The 17324-nt window shown below is 39.0% G+C and overlaps 1 protein-coding gene and 1 non-coding gene across 4 annotated transcripts in view; both read right to left on the bottom strand.

The window, feature by feature from the left end:
* Window positions 1-17324, bottom strand: part of CTNNA2 (catenin alpha 2) — a 1129701-nt gene that overhangs the window by 726599 nt on the left and 385778 nt on the right. The window lies entirely within an intron of this gene.
* LOC115290876 lies at window positions 1841-2049 on the bottom strand. Its single transcript, XR_003908267.1, has one exon. It is a non-coding gene; the product is annotated as a small nucleolar RNA U3 (small nucleolar RNA).

The following is a 17324-nucleotide window of genomic DNA, read 5'->3' as shown; positions in this document are numbered from 1 at the left end:
AAATATTAGCAATTAAGTCATTTGAAATAGCTTTCTTAATGCAATAGTATTTTCATTGTCATCCGATCCTCCATTCCTTATTCAGACCACTATCACCTCCCATTTATTCCACCATCAAGACTCTAAATTGGTCTCTTTTCTTGTGTAACTTATTTTCCCCCAACAAACAAACCATTCGCAAGATTCTGTTGAATCCTATTACCCCACTGGCTCCAAATCTTCAGTAGCTCACTGACTACCTATAATCACCAACCACCTGACAATTTACAGATGCTATAATCTTACCTGGGTTCTCCAATTCTGTTTCTATCATCTCCCTTGAAAATATGTCAAAAGTCCCAGTATAACTAAGCAATGTATTGCATTGTTCCTCCAATCAGGATGCCATTTTCAGCAAGTATAGCCAAAAGAAATATGAGCTCACAACCATCACTTCATGTTCAAGGTCCCCGGCCTTCGAGATTCTCAACAATTTGACACCAGTCTCTGCTTCTCAAACGTTGTCTCCCAGGACTCCCCTCGTGAACCGCTGGATCTAGCCAAAGTAGTCCTGACTGCCTCCCTCCACCTCCACTGTGCTTCACGTGTTCCCATAGTACTACTTATTCTGTTAAATATTTCAGGTCCTTCCTCCCTCCCTGCCTCTTCTGTGAAGCTCTTTTTGACCCTCCTCAGGGAAGACTATGCTGTGTGTACAAGGTTCCCTCAAGTCCCATTATTGAACTCCTTGTCATTTATTCAGCTTACCCATATGACTCTACGTGACATCATTATGTACTATTAGTGGTGTGTGTGTGTGTGTGTGTGTGTGTGTGTGAGAGAGAGAGAGAGAGAGGGAGAGAGGGAGAGAGAGAGAGAAAGAGAGAGAGCACGAGCATGATCGATCACCAATTAGGATGCTTTCCTTATACTTTAGTATCTTTTTTTTTAAATTTTTAAACATTTATTTATACTTGAGAGACAGATAGAGACACAGTGTGAGCTGGGGAGCAGCAGAGAGAGAGAGGGAGACACAGAATGCAAAGCAGGTTCCAGGCTCTGAGCTGTCAGCACAGAGCCCAACATGGGACTTGAACCCATGAACCATGAGATCATGACCTGAGCTGAAGTCTGATGCTTAAGTAACTGAGCCACCCAGGCACCCCATACACTTTAGTATCTTTTGCACCCAGCTGATACATACTTGATGATTAGCAGGTTTAGGATTCATAAACAAAAATGTCCTTTTTCCAACTTTTATCAAAAGGCTTCTGGAGCATTCCATGGCAGTATAATACAGTGACTTCAATAAGTTCAATAACTTCAGTAAGTTCAATACAGTGAACTTAGTATTTGCAGATGAATCCATGTGGCTGGCCCTTTAGTCATGTTGGTCTACGCTGATATTTGATGTGGCTCAGTGAACTTGACATTCAGAATTACTGAAATGGGGTCCACCACCTACTGTGATGACAAATGTCAGTTCTGTTGTCAGTGTGAGGCAGACGAGCTGAGGCAGCTGAATCCTCCAGCAGGTGAACTGCTACTGTAAAATTCTTGATCCTGACTTATCTAAAAAAGGAACTTTTGTGAATTTCCATATGGTATAAGCTATACCAATAAGCATTCATAGCATGTGCACCGAAGTATAGAGGGCTTATGTGAAGAGGGCAGTGTTACTGAAAGCAGCAACACCACAAACAAAAATCACATACTTGAAAGTCTGACATTAGAGTTTGATTAAACCAGGGTGTGTTAGCAATGGCGTATGAGCCAAGTTCAGTCTGCTATGCAGTTTGGTATGGTTTAGGGGCAAAGAATGTCTTTTACATTTTTATTTATTAATTTTTTTTCCAGAGAAAGCACTCAGTGTACCCCTTTCCTCTTAGTCCCCCAGAGAAGGAGAGAGCAATCATCAAGGCCAAGGGCAGCTTCAGAAACAACACCCAGAGTCAGCTTCACACTCAGGAAGTGACACCGAACCTCCTCCTCATGGTTTCCGGTACTCCACCCTTGGGAGAAACTTCTCTAGTAATGAACTAGAGAAACAATCCCTGAAAGTATAGTCTTTACATTTTTCAATCATTGAAAAAACCATGGTCCTACCAACACACTTCTATCTAAAATTCCCTCTGTTGGTATGTCCTTAAATATTACAAAGATTAGCCTCAAGGGAAAAGAATGAAGATATAACACAAACCCGAGAATGCAGCAACTGTAATTCAATATTGGATTATCAAAGGTTGAATTTTTTTTAAGTTTAATAATAGGAGAAACACACTTCTCATCCCAGAGATTACTCTATAGGTCTTGTGGTTTGGAATGTTAAATTACCCATTTAAAACAGAAAGTCAATTTATATTTCTCAGAAGCAATTATGACTTAATTGCTGTTATCAACCTAATAAATTACTAGGTGATTTCCACAAACTGGTTATACACTCAAATTTCATGTCTGATGAAAGAATAATTGTATCAATATTCTTCAAATATGAAAAGGAAATTGGCTCACTGGCCACAAGGGAAATGCATACACCTTGAGTGTAAACTCATCTATCTTTTTCTGTCTATTTTTAAGCAGGCAAATTAAAATGGGAAAGAAACAGTTTGTGTCTCACAGGAATAATGTGCAATATGTTAATTGCTTTTCAAATAACATAGCATGGCTTGAAAAATATTCTTTGTGCCTAATGAGAATGTCATGTACTCTTGTGAACTCTGTATTTTGATGAGCATCTATTGGCAACAAGTTAAATTACATAGATTCCTCTTATAGCACAAGAAAACAGATATCTGAAAAGGGTTAACCCAATCCAGAAGATAATGAAAGCCCCCAGGGACATAACAAAGGTTATGAAATATCTATTGTAGAGAATGTAGCATACGGCAACAGTCCAGAAATCTAAGAAGAAATTATAAGTGGATGAATCATAGCCACTAAGGTCCAAACAGTGAATATCTTCATTTAGGTATCCATTCAAGAAACATTTGTGTCATGTCTGTGTGCTAACTGTGCAGATAAAAGTATAAATGAGACCTTGTTTTTAATCTCCTGGTGCTCACTTTTGGAAACAAAGAAACCAGAGAATAGGAATATATTTAATATTAATATGCTCCATGTATAATACTAACATAGAAGTAATAGTCGTTTCATTATTTGGGGAATTCAGTTTCAAAAACTAAGCTACTCAGAGAAGGATGAATATATTAGGTTAAAAAAAAAGAGAAGTAAGTTCAGACAGAGAAAATACCATAAGTGGCAACACATAAATGAAGTAGCCATTGCACATCTGAGAACAGTTATGGCAGATCATAGAATGGAAGGCAAGGAAGAGTAGTATAGGAAATGAGAGAGCTAGTCAGGGGCCTACTAAAGTGATCTGATGCCATGCTAAGAACTTTAACCTTTCCCCTGAGGATGGAGTTTTGCTGGTAAATAATGCAAAGCACTTTATTTGCATTTTGGAAAAGCCAGACTGGCAGAGATGACAGAATATAAGGGAAGAAGCTGGGAGGGGGGCAGGGCAAGAAGTTGGGAAATCACTGCAATGATCCAGGCAAAATACATGGGTCCAAACTAACCAGTCGTCATAAAGATGAAGGTGAAAGGCCAAAGCAAGAATTGTAAAGGAACTGAATTCAGAGGATTCCAAGATAAAGTAGGGAGGAGATTGGAAAAAACTCTCAATTTTCTGGATTGAATAATCACATTAAAAAAGATAGTACCTTTACCGAAAACAAATACAAGATGAAAATTGAGGCTTGATGGGAGGAAAAAACAACAACTAGATATAGTCTGAGAACTTTTTAGATGCTTGAAGTTATCCAAATTGACATGTCACATATGCAGCTGGGCACAGGTCTGGAGCTCAGGAGAGGTTGGTACTGGAGAAACAGATGTGGGGTACATGGAGTTCCAGGGAAAGAGGCCATTTAGTAGGAATCGGATGGGGTAAAGGACAGAACTTTAGAGAAAAGCCATACTTAGGTCGTAGGAAAGAAGAGAAAACCAAGGAGACTGAGGTGAATGGTCCAAGAGCCAAGAAAAAAATGAAGCAAATGAAGTTATTCATGAAAGTCCAAGGGAGCAGGACCTTAAAGAAGCTGTTTGAGGAAAGAAATGCTTTAGGATGACAAGGGTTACCTCCAAAGTCAAACCTTCCCATGAGGTAGCTTCCTAAGGCAAAAGGCTTAATGACTTTAAGCTCTCCAAAATCCAAGATTCCAAGATTAAATATATATTCTTTTTTAAAATTTTTTTAATGTTTTTTATTTATTTTTGAGAGACAGAGAGAGAGAGTGCAAGCAGGGGAGGGTCAGAGAGAGAGGGAGATACAGAATCTGAAGCAGGCTCCAGGCTCTGAGCTGTCAGCACAGAGCCTGACACGGGGCTTGAACCCACAAACCATGAGATTATGGCGTAAGCCAAAGCTGGACGCCCAACTGACTGAGCCACCCAGGTGCCCCACATTGATTCTAACCTAAGGGCTAAAGCACATGGCAAGGTCAAAGATTATTCTATTTCTGTAATTACTATGTATCAAATTATTAACAGCAATCTTTCACTGTATCAGTACCTTTTCTCCCTCCTTAAGTATAAGTTCTGACAATGACTACAACCCTTCGGCTAAACTGACTTGACTCATTTTGCCTCATCTGCTATCCAGCAGGTACTATCATTCGTTCATTCTTCATTTTACAAACGTTTCTTGAGAGCTCACTAAGTACCAGGCAGTGTTAGGCATCAGAATTGAAAGTGTTACCACAAAGTAATGCTTTTTTAATAGGACACAATTCAAATGGATATGAATTATTTAAACCCCTGAAACACTTGGACATCTGCTACTTCTTTTAATCGTTCATGAAAAACTCCACGTGGAAAGCGATGGGTAGGGGTTGCTTGGAGGACCGGAAAAGTCTTGTTACTTTGCAGCAATCTGCTATCTAAGAAAAGGCAGCTGTGTTAGCATTGTTGGCTGGATAAGTGCTATTTACCTAAGTGCGTAGTCCTAATTGTTACTTGCTCTTGGCCTCTGCTCCTTTAGGCTCTCTCAGTGCATCAACATTGCTATGTTCTTTCTGCCACTGAGCCTCCTCTTGCTTTTCCTTATACCCCCTCACCCCTGCCAACATCGCCATGGGAAAATTAATGGCTCAGCTTTCCCCACCACCTATCTGTTCTGCACATGGCACCTGTATGAGGCCCGTACTACATGAATTTAAACTATTAACAGTGTGTGTGGTTTTGCCACAGCTCTTTATCTGCTTGAATGTTCTGCTAAAGCCTGGCAGCAATTAACTGATGAAAAAATTAGCCTTTCCTCCCTATAGTTTACAAGGATGTGCAAAGTTTCAGTAGGGCACACTAATAGAAAGTTGCTTAGGCATTACAAAGGATCTCTCCACTTTCCCCCAGTCTATTCCTGCACACAGATACTCCCCCAAATGCTGATTTTAAGTTAATTACTCCTTACATAAGAATGTAAACAGTGGCCACTATGAGGTGGCTATTTTATAATACATAACAATTATTCTCAGACAAAACTAATCTATGCACAACCCATATTTCCATAATTATACATGTGCAATCATAAATAAAACACAATGGACTTCAGAGGACAACAATAAACAAACTGCATAGTTACTAGTATTGACACTAGTAAAAGAAAGGTATGGTAAATCAAAGTTCCCTGCAATGATTTGGGTAACTACTTGAAGTGTATGAGTCTAACACAAATATACAACAGTTCATACCTTATTTTTTAACATAGATTTTACCAATAACTTGCTTTTGCTTTTTCAAGTGCGTGGCAATTTGACTGTAGTGCATTACCTTTGATTGTAAATATCTAATATTATAGAGTCTATTTCAGGATATTGGTCAATATCTACTGAATTTATAATATAAAGTTTGTTAAAGTAGCAAATCTTGAAACTCAATATCTAACTTTTGAGTATTTTCACTACAAGAACTGAATGTAGATCATTTTCCAAAAAGAAATAAATCAATGTTAAAAATTTTTAATACAAAAATTTTATAAAAACTATATCTCACTAGCACCTGGGTTAACGTTTCAGTGTTTGCATCAACCAGTCTACAAAGAGTTTTTGTATATGATTCCATTAATTCTAATAACCAACCTGTAATAGCACATTAGAGCCATGTTACCTATGGAGACATGAAGGCTTATGGACCTGCTCCAGCACCAAGAAAGGCAGAAAGGTAACCAAGTTAGTCCCATTTGAAACACAAGGACTAATGTCTTCCTCTGCTTCCAGACCCAGGAAAAGCAGCTGATCTACCCATATTGCATGGGGACACGGGAAAGAATTTTATATTTTCTTGTCAAGCAGAGCAGAAGAGAAGCATGGACACTTCTGGTTTTTAGAAAGACAACTTTAGTAGCAAGGTGAGCAAATGGGCTGCAGAAGGTTGTAAAGAAAACCACTTGCTAGGCCATTGTCAAGATGTGACAGGAAGATCTAGCAGAATCGAGTATTCTAAAATATTTATTAACTACTAATCATGAGTGAAAAATGAGGGAGGTATGAGACTACAATGGAATTGTCTCCTCAAGGTTTTCCCAGTCCCATATCTTAGAAGTAAGACTTGTATTTATAACCCTAATAAAGTGTGATAGAGGCTAACAAAGGCGGACAGATAAGGTGCTTTGGAAATCCACTTAGGAAATTCTAGTGTAAGAAGGAACTTTATTTCTCATTAAATACTAGAGCTTCCGTAAATACAACAAGAAATTTCCTCCAATGATTTCCTTCCAATAATATCTTGAAAAGGTAGAAGTTCCACCTATGAGGAATGCCAGAGTACAGACTTTCCATCTTATAGTAAGTTAACCAGATGGCCTCCAGGGTCTTTACCAACGGGGGAAGTTTCATGAAACTATGAAGAATAAAAAGCTTTTGCTATAAATTAGCTTCAGAAATGAATGGATTATGCAGGTTTCTCTCGCTCTCTTATTCAAGCATACTTAGTGCCTTATTAAAATATCCTGAGCTTTCTTTGTTTACACCATCTAATTGAAAATCACTTTTTCCCCCCAGCACCTGGGTGGCTCAGAAGCATCCAACTTCAGTAAAGGTCATGATCTCATTAGAAATTCAAGACCCACATCAGGTTCTGTGCTGCTGACAGCTCGGAGCCTGGAGCCTGCTTCAGCTTCTGGGTCTCCCTCGCTCTCTGCCCCTCCCCCACTTGTGCTCGCTCTCTCTCTCTCTCTCTCTCTCTCTCTCTCTCTCTCTCTCAAAACTAAACATTAAAATTAAAAAAAAAGGATCACTTTTTTTTATCTTTTAAATGTTTCTTAAACTTTATAAAATGTTTAAAAAGAAGTGCATAATATTATACTATGATCAACCAGGAAGAAACCTGAGTAATATTTTTTAACCCTGAATTTGAAAATATGTGAGCATAGATTAGTCCAACTTAGGTAGCTGATTGCTTTAACTTTCTAGTTACAAAGGCACAAGTTTTTTTGTTTTGTTTTGTTTTGTTTTTAATGGACATTACTGTGTAAAGACCAAAGACCATATTTGGGAAGATTCTGTGATACCCACAGCCCTTCATGAAATAACCCTTTGGACCAGGCAAAACTAGCAAGTTTGCAGGTGTGCTGGTGTCAACTGTTTTATAAACCTGGAATTTTTAGTACAAATAATTAGGGAAAGAGCGTCTGCTTTTTGTGTAAGCATATGTAATAAAGCTGACTTTACCCATTTGACAATTAAGGAGTCTGTGTGCCTGAAGGAGAAAGACTCGGAGAATACACACACAACACAGTAAATGGGGCAAAACAATAACAAAAGGTGAAGCTAAAAAATATGGAGGTATTAATTATTTTTATATTTGCAGTTTATCTGTGAACGGTTTTAAATGTTTTCAAGTAAATATATATTTTTAATTAAGTAATCATTTGTGAAAGTTTGGGGAGAAATATAGGTGAAAAAATATTTGACAGTTACCACAAGCCGAAGAAAACCCATAAACATCTGGTGTGTGTTTATATATGTAATTCATACTAACATATATTCACATAATATATTCAGGTTTATCAGGTGTTTTCACAATTTTTTTTCATATTTACCTACCACAGGGAAAGTGATTTCTTAGGTGCTAGAATGTTATCAATTTTTTTTTCTAATGTTCATTTATTTTTGAGCGACAAAGAGAGACAGGGCATGAGCAGGGGAGGGGCGGAGAGAGAGGGAAACACAGAATTTGAAGCAGGCTCCAGGCTCCAAGCTGTCAGCACAGACCCCAACCCAGGGCTCATACTCACAAACTGTGAGGTATTTTTTTTTTTTTTTGACTTGAGCTAGAGCTGGACACTTAGCCTACTGAGCCACCCAGGCACCCCTAGAATGTTAGTAGTAAGTCTGCACCTGCCTTGTGTCACTTTAGGCTTATTTTGCTGCTCCAGATTTTAAAGGTGATTCTGGTATGTGAGGCTTGAAAGAATGTGAAAATAAAACCAGTCTGTATCCACAGACCAAAGGGCTGCCACATTCTGGAAGCTGGTGACAGATAGAATACATGACCTTTTCTATCCTGAGAGATCTATGTCATATCTCCACAGATGTCTTCTTTCTTCACATGTCCAAGGCCTTTGTTTCAAAGCCAACCAACCAACCAACCAACAAAAACAAGAAAATGAAAGAAAGAAAGAAAGAGAGAGAGAGAGAGAAAGAGAAGAAAGTAAGTTTTTCCTGGTTGATGATGCGTCTATGTTTAAATGCTATGCCAAACAGACTATTTTAAGAAAACATAAAATTTAAAAATCTTTGGATCATTAATTCAAACCAATATATGCAAATACTCTTCACAGTAATACTTGTTTTAAAGTAAAGAAGAATCTTAACTTATGTGCAAATCTGGTCAGTTTTGCTAGGTTTGGGAAGTATCCTAGGCATCACTGCAGTCAGTTCAAACTTCCCAACTAAGAATTCATTTGGTCATTCAAGTAACATGCATAAGCATCTTCTGGGGAAAAAATAAAGCTGTAAGATGTATTTAGAATGGAAGAAAACCAAAAGAAGGAAAGATCAAAGCATTTTTCTTATATAGAAAAAATCTGTACATATTATACAATATAGGATTATGAAAGCTTATTTTTGAAATTTCTAAACATGCACCAAAAACTGAGAATGAAAAGTAAAAGAAAATAACATCAAGGAGAGTTGCCTGGGTGGCTCAGTTAAGCCTCCGACTCTTGGTATCTGCTCAGGTTGTGATCTCATGGTCATGAGATGGACCTCTGCATCGGCTCCACTCTGGACACAGAGCCTGCTTGGGATGCTCTCTCTCCTTCTCTCTGCTCCTCCTCCACTCACTTTCTCAAGATAAATCAACTTAAAAAAAATAACATCAAGGTGATTACCAGCTTCGTGGCCCACAGTGATCAGAATAAGCTTAAGAAGTGTGATGAGGGTTATGGAAGAAGACAGGAAGACATCTCAAACAGCCAGAGGCACATGTATGTGTCAACCTTTCAGAGGATCGACTAACGCACGGGCCTGGGAGACAAGCAGGTCAGCTGCAGAATTTCCTCATAGGACAGCTGAAGGAGACAGCTTACTCAAACTAGTAAAAGAGGGAGCAGACAGGACCTGTCTGGAAGCTGCACCTGAATAGCAAGCACATTCTTTTTTTTTTTTTCTTTTTTGTTTATTTTTGAGAGAGAGAGCCCGAGAGGGTGCACAAGCTGGGTGGGCAGAGAGAGAGGAGACATGGAATCTGAAGCAGGCTCCAGGCTCTGAGCTCCAAGCTGTCTGCACAGAGCCAGAAGAGGGGCTCAATCACATGAAGCCTAAGCCAAAATTGGACATTCAATTAACTGAGCCACCCAGGTGCCCCACAAGCACATTCTTCTACATAGACCGCACCATTATTTGGAGGTATTTTTAGGAACTTAATAGAAACCGAGAGGAAATCACTTCCTGTACCATTCTTGGCCAATACCTCTGAAATGGAAACACTTATATCCATTCTTGGGCTAGGAGGATAATTATTTGTATCACTTTGAACTAAGTAAGTTTTCTTGAAATCACTTTCTGCACTCCTAAATTGGGTTATTTTATAAATTGGGGTATATGAACTCAACAATAAAAGAGGACTATTACTAATCTTTGATTCTCTTATTAGAAGGTCCCTCTGATTTACATGTGTATGTCCTACTCTAGGGATCAGGATCCATTCTGCTCCTCATCAAAACTGAGGGGTTTAATCCTGGAGGGTGTCACGAGAATACTGGTGATAGAAAAGCTGAGCATTAAATGTAGGAATTAATGTCTTTTCACAATGGTTTTTCCTTATCTTCTGTATTAGGCTTTTTAAAACAAGTGTCCTGTCTTGCTAATTAACTGTGGTAGAAAGATATCACTTGGGTAGAACATGTGAAAAATAATTATATATTCTTTTATGCTGTGGTTCTTGGATAAAGGAAGAACACCAATCTTTGGCATCATTTCATCTTCCATTCCTGGCCCCTTTTCTGGCAGCTGTTCCTTTTCCTTCTCGGCATACTAGGAGAATCTTCAGGGACCACCAAACCTGAATAAATTGAATATTTAATGGAAAGCTCATCTTGGTAATGAGAATTATCAATAAACACAATGGAGAAATCTACATTCCTAGTGCTAGCACTGGACTTAGAATTTCTCTCTTTAAAACCCATCCTTTGAGAAGGGCACGTGCGTGGCCTAGTCAGTTAAGGCCCAGCTCTTGATTTCAGCTCAGGTCATGTCGTCACAGCTGTGAGATCAAGCCCTACCTTAGGGTCTGCTCTATCAGCATGGGACCTGACTGAGATCCGCGTGCTCTCTGCTCCTCCTTTCTCTTTCTCACTCTCAGAATAAATAAACATTAGAAAAAATTATCCTTGGAGAAAGGGAAGTCTTGTGCACCATTGGTGGGAAAGTAAATTGATGCAACCGCATGAAAACAGTGTGGAAGTTCCTCAAAAAATTAAACACAGAAATACTATATGATCCAATAATTCTACGTAGTAGAATATATACTGAGTACTTAGCCAAAGAAAAAAACCACTAATTTGAAAGGACATGTGAATTCCTATGTTCATTGTAACACTGTTTATAATAGCCAAGATATGGAAGCAACTTAAACATCTGTTAATAAAGATGTGGTGTGTACATATACACAGACACATGGACACACACAGACAGACACACACACACTGGAATATTAGTGAGCTGTAAAAAAAAAAAAAAAAAAAGAGTGAGATCCTGCCATTTGCAACAATACAGATGGGCATAGGAGGTATTACGCCAAGTGAAGTAAGTCTGGCAGAAGACGACAAATATCATATGACTGCAGTTACATGCGGAATCTAAAAAAACAAAATAAACCAAGAATGGACTCAAGAGTACTGGTGTTTGCCAGAGGGAGGGGGTTGGGGGCTGGAGAAATAGGTGAAGGGGACGGAGATGTACTGAAGCCCAGCTTTAAGTTACAAGCATGAGAAACACAGCATGAAGAGTATAATCAGTGATACTGTAATAATGTTGTCTGGTGACAGATGGGAGCTACACTTACTGTGGTGAGTGCTGTACAATGTACAGAATATTGAATCACTGTTGCACACTTGAAACTGATATAACATTGTGTGTCAACTATACTGCAATAAAACATTTAAGGAATTCATTCTTAGGCCAGCTTGTAATTTAATCTACACTTGGCATTTCCTCCTGGGATGTAGAACTGCCCTTTTCTCACAACTGCTTACGCTTTGGCCAGATCTTTCTTGGGGGCTATCACACATTAGGGTCTGGATGGGACCAAAGAAGAGCAAATGGATTTCCTGTATCTATAACTACTGTCAAGGGATATCAACAACTTTTTAACGAGGAACTGTTCCCTAAGCCTCTTCTAGGGAATAGCTTCCACAGTAACTTTGGATGGAAGACATCTGTTTGTGACTTCTGTTAAGAGAAATAGGAGAAAAAGACAAGTAGAATTTCTAAGTGCCTACCAAGGAATGAGCTACCTAAGAATGTTCATCCCATGTAACTATCATCATCTCGATGAGTCAACATTCTTATCCCATTTTATAGATGAAGAAACAGAGGCAAGGAGGGGAGAGTTGTACAGTCAGATTCAAACACAAGCTTGTTCTGTTTGTCCCACGCCATGCGGTGCCCCTGTCCACAAGTATGACCACTTGAAGATGACAGCATGGGACCCGGTCATACCCTCAGTGATGTTAGCTGCCTAACAGTTTTACTACCACACTTGCATCTGTGGATTATGGCTCCCTTCAGCCTTAGCTCAATGAATGTATGCAGTAAGAACAAAACAGCACCAGAGAATATTTGGATAAATAAACAATGGGACTCAATAGGTTACAGTAAAGTTTCCAGAAAACACTGTTAGGAGAGTTCAGGATGTATATTAAGGAGTTTGATTGATAAGAAATTAAAATTAGTGTCTTCAGGGGGGAAGAGCATGAACTGGTGGTGTGTGTGTGTGTATGAGCTCACGTGTTTACTTCATCATGGAATCAAACCAAATCCTATAAATGAGTACTGAATACATCCCTAGTTGTAACATGGAGAGTGCATAAAAGGAAAAGTTATAATCCTGAAGGGCTAAGACAAGTACTTCTTATGTAAGAAATTATGAACAAAACTAAGACTCAGGAGGTCAGTATTTCAAATAAACCATATTTTTCACCGCTAAATAGCTCACTAGGTAAAAGAACTCATTTGGTTCCCAAATTTTAAAGTATGACTAATAATTAAAGGATAATCAACATGATATTTGCCATCACACATTTAGACAATTTAGAATATGATGATCCATTACATCAATAATCAGTTACATTTAGAACTAATTATTTGAAATAAAGCTAGGCTCATATGCACACAATCTGTCAATATTCTCAAAGGAAAACATTATTTGCTGAAAAATATAGATTTTTCCATTTTCTCTTATGAAAAGAAATAAAACAAGATTGAAAATAGAGTGATTTTAATTGAAGACAACAGGGAGGCTAATAAGGATTTGAACTACAACTCTCAAATATTTTAAATCCTATCACTTTTTTTCCCTCAATGATTTTTGTAGCTCCATATTTACTAAGTGAAATGTAGAAGAGAAATTTAAATTGTCTCAGGATATTTCCTTGAAATAGCTATTTAATAAAATGATAAAAAGATAAATGACACTACCAGAAAATATTCCTAGGTTTAGAACATCTTAACAAACTAAACCTGTTTGCAGACAAGAACCCACTGGAGGTGTCAGTATCCCATAGTGAGATTTTTTGGACAAACAATGAGGATACTGGACCCACTGGTCCTGGGGAGGGATGTGCTGTGGCTCAGGAAGCAGCGAACGTATGGTTGCTTGATGTTGGTCCCACACACAGCCAGCAGAACGACCCTGAGCTCTGCCCCCTGCCTGGAGCTTCTCTTCTGGAAAACTCATCTGCCTCTGTATCCATCTTTACTATGTTCCCAGGGCTAGTTTTCCAAAAAGGATTAATGTAATTCCCACTGCATAATTTTAGTGTGCAGAAGGGTGTGTTAAGCCGACTGAACGTTCTGTGAAGGCAGACTTCACCTTCTCCGATTTACGTCCCGGGTCCCGGCCCATAGTATGTATTTAGGAGGTGCTATGGTTACAGGCATACAGAAGTGCACTGGAGTGCGCCTCATGTTCAGTTTGGCCACCAGATGTCAGTGCATGATAAAGAATGCTGAAATACCACTGCTGGTTTCCAGCTAGAAAAGCTTACAAGGCCATTTTGAAGAGTTTATTTTGCCGGAGTAGAAAAGAGCAGACAGATTTAGAGGCAGTCTATTGGGATAATATCTGGAGAAAAGATGAGAATCACCGGACCCTACTAACCCCCAGTTATGGATACTATGTCCTATTAGATGGGAAAATCAATGTCCCATTTTTTTTAAATGTGTCTAAAATTTAGTTTTTAAAATGTAAAATGTGCATTAGCAAGCACATACTAATGAAAGCTCAATTACATATAAATAACTTAAACTAAACTAGGAAAATCCTAGATGTAGAGTTTAGATTTAAATTACCCAAAATATGTAAATCACTAGGCATTTTATAATCACACTGTTGTGAATATATGTGAATTAAAGAGTCAGGGAAAAAAATGTAAGGTTATTTTATGAAAAAAAAATCAAATATCCCACTAACAAATGAAACTTGTCCAGATTTCATCATTGAAATTAGAAAAACATTCAGTCTGCCTAACTAAAGCCTGACTGTACAAAACATTAACTTTTCAAAAATGAAAATAACAAGTACAGTTCATTCTCCTCCCTAAACATGATTCAGATCCACCCATTCATCCCTTCCGTTCTCCAGCAATGGATTTAGGACACTGGTCACCTTGTTCGCCATAACCACCCTCCTGTACTGCAGCTTTGCCTCTTCTGAGACCATTGTCCACCCTGGAGATGGGGGGAACTTTAAAAACACAAAGTTCTCCATGCATTCCCCTGCCAGGAGAACCAGCAACGTCCCAATGCCTTCAGGTTGATGCTCAGCACCTTGTAAGGTCTACAGAGCCCTCCAGGGTCTGCCTTGAAGCCACTCAGCCTGATTTCCTCTCATTCCTGGGTTCCAGAATGGAGTACTTTACTGAATAATGCTGCCACATGAAATGGTGTTCTTTCTGAGAAACACTCATTCACACTTCAGCATGTTAATTCCTACTCATGCCTGCCTCCTCCAGGAAATCTTCTATGATTTCACCCTCCCTAATCTTACTCATCTCCCAACACACACTACTATGTAGGTGCATACTACTACATACCTAAGTGTATAGCACATCATTTATGCTTACCCCTTTATTGGAGTCCTTCCTTCATAACTCTCACTTGGCACACTGTACACTCTTAATCTTAGTTACCCTCTAGCTACACCTTTTTCCAAGGCCTAGAGATACTATCTCAGCAACGCAAGGTCACACATTCTTAGAAATTTACAGAGCTTGGAGTAACAGCTACATACTGCAATCTAAGTTCTGGGCTCTTCCCAATGTCCTGTGCTACTTTCCTGTGCCATTAAATGGGAACTACTTCATAGGAATATGGCAGAGATTATTGAAGAGCACTAATAGGGGTGCCAGACCAGCTCCGTCAGTAGAGGATGTGACTCTTACTATTAGGGTTGAGAGTTCAAGCCCCATGTTGAGAATAGAGTTTACAAGAAAAAAGTACTAATAAAAGCATTAAAGAACAGCTTCAACAACTGTGCAGATGTTAAGCCTTTAAAAATATTGGCCTAAACTCAGAAAGTTGCTGAATTCGCCTGCTTCATCTTTTTAGTACCTGAATTAGGAATCTAAAATTGCTTTCCAGAAGCTAAATGGTTTTTCTTACTGGCTTTCATTCTTATGCATTTGGCTTGCTGCTTGCTAACTGCTTTCTGACAAAAGCTGTATCTTGAATTTTCATCATCAGTGTTTACAGTATTGTCTCAGGGCTTTCTCCTCTTTTTTCTGTCCTCATTCTAATGCAATACTTAGGAAGCTTACTTTTTTTATAACCTCATGTGGGGGTTCCCAGATGTCTGCAGTCAGAATGACTTTACAGAATGTCAAAGGATGAGAGGAGACTAGGGTAAGCCTCTCTGATAAATAACTATGTTGATTCCACAGCAAAAGGGAGGGTTAGAACTGGGAAGGAACTCAACAAGAATGCTCTGTGGAAACGTCCTACTCTAAGTAGGCATTCCTTCTTGACTCCTTGGAGAGGCCATGAGTCAATAAAATCCTTTAAGAATGCCTGAGCCAGCCAGAATTCTGGTTCATGGCTCCTTAAGGGACCAGGACTTCATCAGGAGCATCTAAGATTTAATCTCACTATTTAAAAGGTATTAAGAGCGAAGTTTAGTATAGGGTGCCCACTGAAAAACTCTACTCCTTCAGACTCCTGCAGCATAAATCTGCATGAGGTCATGTATTTGGGCTTCTTACCTAGGATACCTGTACAGCACTCCAGCTCTGCACTGGACCTGTATTCCAACACTGGATTCTAAACCGCGGGCTAGGGTTATTACACTTGGGTGTCCAGAAATCTTCACATTCCAAAAGCAGGCTGGGGTCTTACTGTGAAACAACTTACCACCTAACTCCTGTTTCTTAACCACATTCTTCCAACTAGAGGCCCTAGATTATTTGTATACACCTTGGAAGTTCACATAGTTGGAAGGACCTTAGGGCAGTGACCACTGTAACATGGAGATGCTCCCCAGGGGACAATTCTCCCATCAGTGAAGTTAGCCTAGGTCCCCTAACCTTGTCAGCTAAAGAGTCTTGCTATCCCCATTGGCCTGTGATGCAGATACTTCATGATGTCTCATGTTCATGTTCCAACACTCCTATCCACTGTGTAATTCTCATACTGATCTGGTATAATTAAATCAAGACAATTAAAGAGAAAGAAGAGGGAGGAGGTATGAAAAATCAGGTAGAAATAGCAAGGGCAATTTATGCAGAGTTGGTATGTCATGGTGACATTTCATTCAATGTGGTTGAGGCCAGACTGTCCTCTCTTCAGGTAAAAATACACCTTGCAAATTAGAAATAATAACAAGGCGGGGGAAGAGTATGGTTAAGACTATTAAAATCCATCCCCCATTGCAAAGTTAAAGCAGTTGAGAACTAGAAAGTAAAAGCACATAGATTTAGGAGTCCTTAAGACTCAAACACGGTGTTACAGAGGAGGGACAGTAATGGAAGTTAGAAGACAAGGCTCAAAAAGGTAAGAGCTAACTCAAGCAACAGTAGATGTTGGCGATGATGCAGAGAAAGAGGATCTCTTTTGCACTGCTGGTGGGAATCCAAACTGATGTATGGGGATTCCTCAAAAAATTAAACATAGAACTACCCTACGACCCAGCAATTGCACTACTAGGTACTTATCCAAGGGATGCAGGTATGCAGTCTCAAAGGGACACATGCACCCCAATGTTTATAGCAGTCCTATTAACAATAGACAAAGTATGGAAAGAGCCTCAATGTCCATTGATGGATGAATAGATGAAGACACACACACACACACACACACACACACACACACACACACACACACTGAAGTATTACTCAACAATAAAAAAGAATGAAATCTTGCCATTTGCAACTACATGGATGGAACTAGAGGGTATTATGCTAAGCGAAAGTAGTCAGAGAAAGACAAATGTCATATGACTTCACTCATATAAGGACTTTAAGACATAGAACAGATGAACTTAAGGGAAGCAAAGCAAGAATTATATAAAAACAGGGAGGGGGACAAAACATGAGAGAGTCTTAAATACGGAGAACAAACAGGGTGACT

Source organism: Suricata suricatta, chromosome 4 (assembly GCF_006229205.1).
Source record: "Suricata suricatta isolate VVHF042 chromosome 4, meerkat_22Aug2017_6uvM2_HiC, whole genome shotgun sequence".
NCBI lineage: Eukaryota > Metazoa > Chordata > Mammalia > Carnivora > Herpestidae > Suricata > Suricata suricatta.
Note: the sequence above shows the minus strand (reverse complement) of the source record. Positions and strands in the feature narration are given on the sequence as shown.